Here is a 7,494-nt window from a genome sequence, read left to right as displayed (position 1 = left end):
ACGCATTCCTCTGCAGGAGATGCTCAAACACTCAAAGGCAGCTCTGGCTCAGTCTCTGTGGGTTCTCCTGTTGCACACAAGGTTTTGTTTGAGCCCTCCAAGCATCTCTGAAAGGTATGCGGTTTGATTCTAAACGCAATTTCACCCCTCCTACCATCTTGCTGGGGCTTCTCCTCTGCCCTTGAACATGGAGTATCTGTTTTTGGTGAGATCCAACATTCTCCTGTCAATGGTCCTTCAGCAGCTAAACAAAATCAAGGTTAGTCACAGATGTCATGATTCTCATGGAGAAACATGCAGTGTTCAGGGTTAATTAGAGCATACACTATACTTGCTGAAATTGTACATATTTAATCATCTAAGTGAAAACTAAGAATGTTTTCCCACCATTTATTTATTGTCATCACTTGTCTCTGTAAACCAGGGCTTCCCAACCCCTATGCTCTAATGCCTGATGATCTGAGATGCATCTGATATAATAATACTAGAAATAAAGTGCACAGTAAATTTAATGCACTTGAATCATCCCCAAGCCATCCCCCTGCCCCCCTGGTTTATGGAAAAATTGTCTTCCAGGAAACTGGTCGCTGGTGCCAAAAACCTTGGGACTGCTACTGCAGTAAACCATTAAAATATGCTTACAATTCCTAATTATATTCCAAAGTCCTTGTCTTTCAGATCAAGTTTTAGATACTTCCCCAAGAATCAGAGGAATGGGCTTTTGGAAGATGAAATTTTCAGTCTAACTGACAAGAAACTATGCATTTCCATCCTCTTCTCAAAGTTAAATCTGGGTAGTAAGAATCAGATTTTAGATAAAATAGTTGCATTTTCCCTTCAAGAGGAATAAATTGAAAGTCTCTGTTTTATTATCACATCAAGAACAGCCTATTATCAATTAGGCTTGTCCCCAGATCACTTATTTAATTCGTCCATCAAAGGGATGGTGTTAAGGGGCTCCTGGATATCTACATATTTTAATTTTAAATGTGTTGCATTTGACTGTCTTCCCCATGCCCACTTAATATTGGCAAATGATATGACTGGAAAGGGATTAGTATCCAAACTACATATACAGCTCATACAATGCAACATCAAAAACAACCAACCTGATTTTAAAACGGGCACAAGAACTGAATAGAATTTTTCCAAACTGGAAATGCAGATGACCAACAGATACATGAAAAGGTGCTCAACACCACTCATCACCAGAGGAATGCAGATCCAAACCACAACGAGGTATCATCGCACTCATGTCAGAATGGCTCTCTTCTTTACATCTGTGTCTCTTTTGCTGTCTCACATAAAGGGTTATCATTACCATCTTCCTAAATTCCATATATATGTGTTAGTACACTGTATTGGTGTTTTTCTTTCTGGCTTACTTCACTCTGTATAATCGGCTCCAGTTTCATCCACCTTATTAGAATTTGGACTCTGCGGGAGAGGGAGAGGGAGGGATGATTTGGGAGAATGGCATTGAAACATGTATACTATTATGTAAGAAACGAATCGCCAGTCTAGGTTTGATACAGGATATAGGATGCTTGGGGCTGGGGCACTGGGATGACCCAGAGAGATGATATGGGGAGGGTGGTGGGAGGGGGGTTCAGGGTTGGGAACTCATGTACACCTGTGGTGGATTCATGTCAATGTATGGCAAAACCAATACAGTATTGTAAAGTAAATAAAATTTAAATTTAAAAAAAAAACTCTAAAAAAAATAAATAATTTAAAAAAAAAAGAATGGCTCTCTTCACAGAGACCACAGATAACAAATGTCAGTGAGGATAAGGGGAAAACAGAACCCTCATACACTCTTGGTGGGAATATAAACTGATGCAGCCACTGCGGAAACAGAGGTTTCTCAAAAAATTAAAATTAGAACTACCCTATGACCCAGCAATTCCATTCCTGGGTATGAAAGTGAAAGTGTTAGCTGCTCAGTCATATCTGCCTCCTTGCAGCCACATGGACTTGTAGCCTGCCAGGCTCCTCTGTCCATGCGATTCTCCAGGCAAGAATACTGGAGTGGGTTGCCATGTCCTTCCCGAGGGGATCTTCCCAACCCAGGGACTGAACCCAGGTCTCCCACATTACAGGCAGATTCTTTACTGTTTGAGCTACTGGGGAAAGCCCCATTCCTGGGTATATATCCAAAAAACAAAAAACACTAACTTGAAAAGATACATGTAGCCCAATGTTCATAGCAGCATTACTTAAAATAGCCAAGGTATGGGAGCAACCTAAGTGTCCATCAACAGATGAATGGATTAAGAAGATGTTCTTTGCATACACAGAGAAGGCAATGGCACCCCACTCCTGTACTCTTGCCTGGAGGGTCCCATGGACGGAGGAGCCTGGTAGGATACAGTCCATGGGGTCACAAAGAGTTGGACACAACTGAGTGACTTCACTTTCATTTTTGACTTTCATGCATTGAAGAAGGAAATGACAACCCACTCCAGTGTTCTTGCCTGGAGAACTCCAGGGACGGTGGAGCCTGGTGGACTGTCGTCTATGGGGTCGCACAGAGTCGGACATGACTGAAGTGACTTAGCAGCAGCAGCAGCTTTGCATACACACATACACACACACACATATACACACAATGGAATACTACTCAACCATAAAAAAGAATGAAATTTTGCCATTTGCAGCATCATGAATGGATTTGGAGGGTTTTATGCTAAGTGAAATAAGTCAGACAGAAAAATACAAATATGGTCTTGTATCACCTATGTGTGGAATATAAAAACTACAACAAAGTAGTGAGTATAACAAAAAAAGAAGCAGATTGACATAGAGAAAAAAAAACAGTGGTTATCAGTGGGCACAGGGAAGGTGGAAGGCAATATGGGGTAGGGGATTAAGAGGGACAAACTATGAGGTAAAAAATAAGTAAGCTATAAGAATATACTGTACAATATGGGGATTATAGACAATATTTTATAACAATAAATGCAGTATAAAATTTAAACATTGTATAAAATTTTTTCTAAATAAAAATATCAAACAGCAACCATGCTGAGACAGGTAATGTCTTCCCCTTAAAATGTTTGAGGCTAAGACTTCTTTGTTCATACACTAGACTGCAGGTTTCTGGGTCTGCATATGAATTCTCAGTGAATACTGGAACATATCTAAAGCTGTTTGCTGCGGTACATAGTCCTCCTATCCCTTCTCCTCACAGTCTAAACACGGGCTGATTCTTCATGGAGGCAATAATACCAAAACGAGGTCTTGAATTTGCATAATAAATTATCTATATTTCTACGTAGAGTAGCATAAATAGAGTCCAGGTCTCTGATTTCCTCGGTCTCCTTTTCAACTGTCACAGTGCTTGTGTTCAGACACCTGCCTGTACCTTCAGCTTCAGGCCTTCTTATCAAAAAGTTAATTGCACCAATTGATATCTGACAGGCAGAGTTGAGGGAACATACTATTCTATTTTTCATTAAAAGATTCTCTTGTACTAAATTGAGAAGGAGCATGGGCTCTATTGGCAGACAGATCTGGGTTCAGATCCCAGCCCTGCCTCTTTGGGTCAGCTAATCTACCTCTTTGCTCCCAGTTTCTTCACCTGTTAAAGAGGAGATAAGAATAACCTACCCTGCAAATTGTTCAAAGGATGTATGTTAATGTATGCAAAGCACCATTTCTTTAAAGCACCAAAAAATGGCAACAGGATTTTTTCCTCCACTCTGTGCACAAAGCTGGACTCTTATTACTTAAATGGAAATAAAAATGACTGAACCATGACTAAATAGTGTGCCCTCAGGTTTTACTGAGGTCAGAAATGGGGACAAACTATATGAAAAATGCTTCTGCATAATTTTTGGCAAAACTGCCATTGAAAGCCACTACATGTAAAAGTGTATGTAGACCTTGGAAAACCCTGGTAATTTTCCTGGGAGTCTGGTCATAAAAATATCATCTTCCATGATGCATTTCTGCTCTCTTTTATTACAGTGAGATCTATAAAGCTCACCCTATTTCCCCTTGGGAGCTGGTTCATCCAGACCAAGTGTTTGTTTGTTTCCACAGAGTCAGCTTTATGCATTCATAGCATCTGAACATTAGAGGCCAAAGGAGGCAGAATTGTCTGAAAACCATGCCTTAGCAATCGTCTATTTACTGAACAGTTGTAAGTATGTTTAGATGTTAGAGAGGATTTGTTTCATAATTATTTGAGAAGTGAATAGACTATTAAGAATTATATTTGGTGCCTAAATATCTACCTTTCATGATCCTTCATATACTATGAATTAATGGAAGTGCTTCTGAAAAAACTGAAGGTTAATAAAATTGTGGTAAATCAGATCACTGGAGGGATTATCAAGGGCTATTGCGTGTGTGCATGTGTGCTAAGTTGCTTCACTCCTGTCCAACTCTTTGCAACCCTATGGACTGTAACCCACCAGGCTCCTCTGTTATAAGATTCTCCAGGCAAGAATATAGGACTGGGTAGTCCTTCCCTTCTCCAGAGGATCTTTCTGACCCAGGAATCAAACCCAAATTAGACCAGGGAAGCCCAAAAGCTCTATTATTGCCTAATAAAGTGAAAGTTTTTTAAATTTCTGCAATAAATTTACTTTAATAATATTTTTAGTATTTTCTTTTAAGCAATATAAACTTATGTTTACTTTTTTCATTTTATGCATGGGACAATCAATACGTTGATGGATTTTTTTTTTTTTGATGAGATAGTCACTTGTTCTTTATTTTTTTATTTATTTTTTAATTTTAGTCATATTTATTTGCAGTTTTTTTTTACCTATTTATTTTATTTTATTTTAGTTTAGTTTTTTATTTTTTAAATTTTAAAATCTTTAATTCTTACATGCATTCCCAAACATGAACCCCCTCCCACCTCCCTCCCCATAACATCTTTCTGGGTCATCCCCATGCACCAGCCCCAAGCATGCTGCATCCTGCGTCAGACATAGACTGGCGATTCAATTCACATGATAGTATACATGTTAGAATGTCATTCTCCCAAATCATCCCACCCTCTCCCTCTCCCTCTGAGTCCAAAAGTTCGTTATACACATCTGTGTCTCTTTCCCTGTCTTGCATACAGGGTCGTCATTGCCATCTTCCTAAATTCCATATATATGTGTTAGTATACTGCATTGGTGTTTTTCTTTCTGGCTTACTTCACTCTGTATAATCGGCTCCAGTTTCATCCATCTCATCAGAACTGATTCAAATGAATTCTTTTTAACGGCTGAGTAATATTCCATTGTGTATATGTACCACAGCTTTCTTATCCATTCATCTGCTGATGGACATCTAGGTTGTTTCCATGTCCTGGCTATTATAAACAGTGCTGCGATGAACATTGGGGTACATGTGTCTCTTTCAATTCTGGTTTCCTCGGTGTGTATGCCCAGAAGTGGGATTGCTGGGTCATAAGGTAGTTCTATTTGCAATTTTTAAGGAATCTCCACACTGTTCTCCATAGTGGCTGTACTAGTTTGCATTCCCACCAACAGTGTAGGAGGGTTCCCTTTTCTCCACACCCTCTCCAGCATTTATTGCTTGCAGATTTTTGGATCGCAGCCATTCTGACTGGTGTGAAATGGTACCTCATTGTGGTTTTGATTTGCATTTCTCTAATAATGAGTGATGTTGAGCATCTTTTCATGTGTTTGTTAGCCATCCGTATGTCTTCTTTGGAGAAATGTCTATTTAGTTCAGACATAAATCACAGCAGGATCCTCTATGATCCACCTCCCAGAATGCTGGCAATAAAAGCAAAAATAAACAAATGGGATCTAATTAAAATTAAAAGCTTCTGCACAACAAAGGAAAATATAAGCAAGGTGAAAAGACAGCCTTCTGAGTGGGAGAAAATAATAGCAAATGAAGCAACTGACAAACAACTAATCTCAAAAATATACAAGCAACTTCTGCAGCTCAACTCCAGAAAAATAAACGACCCAATCAAAAAAATGGGCGTTGATGGATTTTGAATTGTATGTTTAATCCTATCATCAGCAGAGTTGTACAGAAGACAGAAGTTTTAGTATATTACTTCATCAGGGACATATTCTGGATTTTTTTCATACTTCATGTCTCTTTTCAAACAAAACCTTCAGTCTGACATTTTTCCTTATCAGTATTCTTAAATTTAATATAAAAATAGCACAACATTGTTCCAATCATGCTTAATTAGTGAAGTGAAAGTCACTCAGTCTTGCGCAATTCTTTGCGACCCCATGGACTGTAGCCTGCCAGGCCTCTGTCCATGGAATTCTACAGACCAGAATACTGAAGTGAGTAGCACTTTCCCTTTTCCAGGGGATCTTCCTGACCCAAGGATCAAACCCAGGTCTCCTGCATTGCAGGCAGATTCTTTACTAAGTCACCAGGGAAGCCCAGTGCTTAAGAAGATGCCAAAACAGTGATTCTCATTAAGAGTAGAAAGAACATCAGGAATGTTTTCCAAACCACACGTGCCAATAATTACCACTGTATGAGGCTCCTCTTGCTGCCGTAACAAATCACCCTAGACTTAGTGGCTTTAAACAATGCAGCTTCATCATCTTACAGTTCTGGTGAGCAGAAGTCCAAAATGAGTCAGCCTCCATCTGGAGGCTATGGGAGAGAATCCACAGTTACGTGATTTTCCAGCTGTGGATGCCTACTGCAAACCCCTCAGCTCACAGCCCTGACCTCGATCCTCACATCCTAGTGTGTGGCATCCTCAAATTTCTCTCTCTGGCTCTGCTACTGCTCTCTTTCCTTTATAAGGATCCCCTGACTACACTGAGGGCTTCCCTGGAGGCTCAGTGGTAAAGAATCCTGCCAATGCAGGAGATGTGGGTTCGATCCCTGGGTAAGGAAAGTCCCCTGGAGCAGGAAATGGCAACCACTCCCGTATTCTTGCCTGGGGCATCCCACGGCCAGAGGATCATGGTGGGCTCCAGTCCGTGGGGTCACAAAAGAGTCAGACATGACTTAGGGACTAAACAACAATGGTTTTATTGTACCTACCTGAATAATCCAGGATAAATCCCACCTCTCTCCACCCCCCATTGAAAGCTTCTTAATCACTTTGGCAAATTTCCTTTTGCCTCATACGGTAACGTATTCAGTGATTCTGACAAGTAAGATGTGAACACTCGGGGGGATCATTATTCTGTCTGCCACAGATAAGCCCACCAGATGGGCTTGTCTCTAAGAGCCACATGAGCATGCATGAAGGAGCTGTGTAGTTGGAAAAAATTTCCAGGGAATTTTTGTACCACCTTTGCCCACACATGGCCCCACTGAGAACCACTGGGAAAGAAAGTATGTTTATAATGTATTGATTCACAAATTAGATGAAGTGCTTGCTTGCTTCTTAGAGAAGTAAAAGCAATGTTTGCTATGGGAACCTTCCAGGAGCATGAGTGGGGCTGCAACCCCTGCCCATCTGATGCCAGTGACCACCACATTCCTTCTGAATCTGAGCACAAATCGAAAAGAAATCATCCTGAAAACAAG

The sequence above is a fragment of the Ovis aries genome, chromosome 2 (assembly GCF_016772045.2).
Source record: "Ovis aries strain OAR_USU_Benz2616 breed Rambouillet chromosome 2, ARS-UI_Ramb_v3.0, whole genome shotgun sequence".
Taxonomy (NCBI): domain Eukaryota; kingdom Metazoa; phylum Chordata; class Mammalia; order Artiodactyla; family Bovidae; genus Ovis; species Ovis aries.
Note: the sequence above shows the minus strand (reverse complement) of the source record.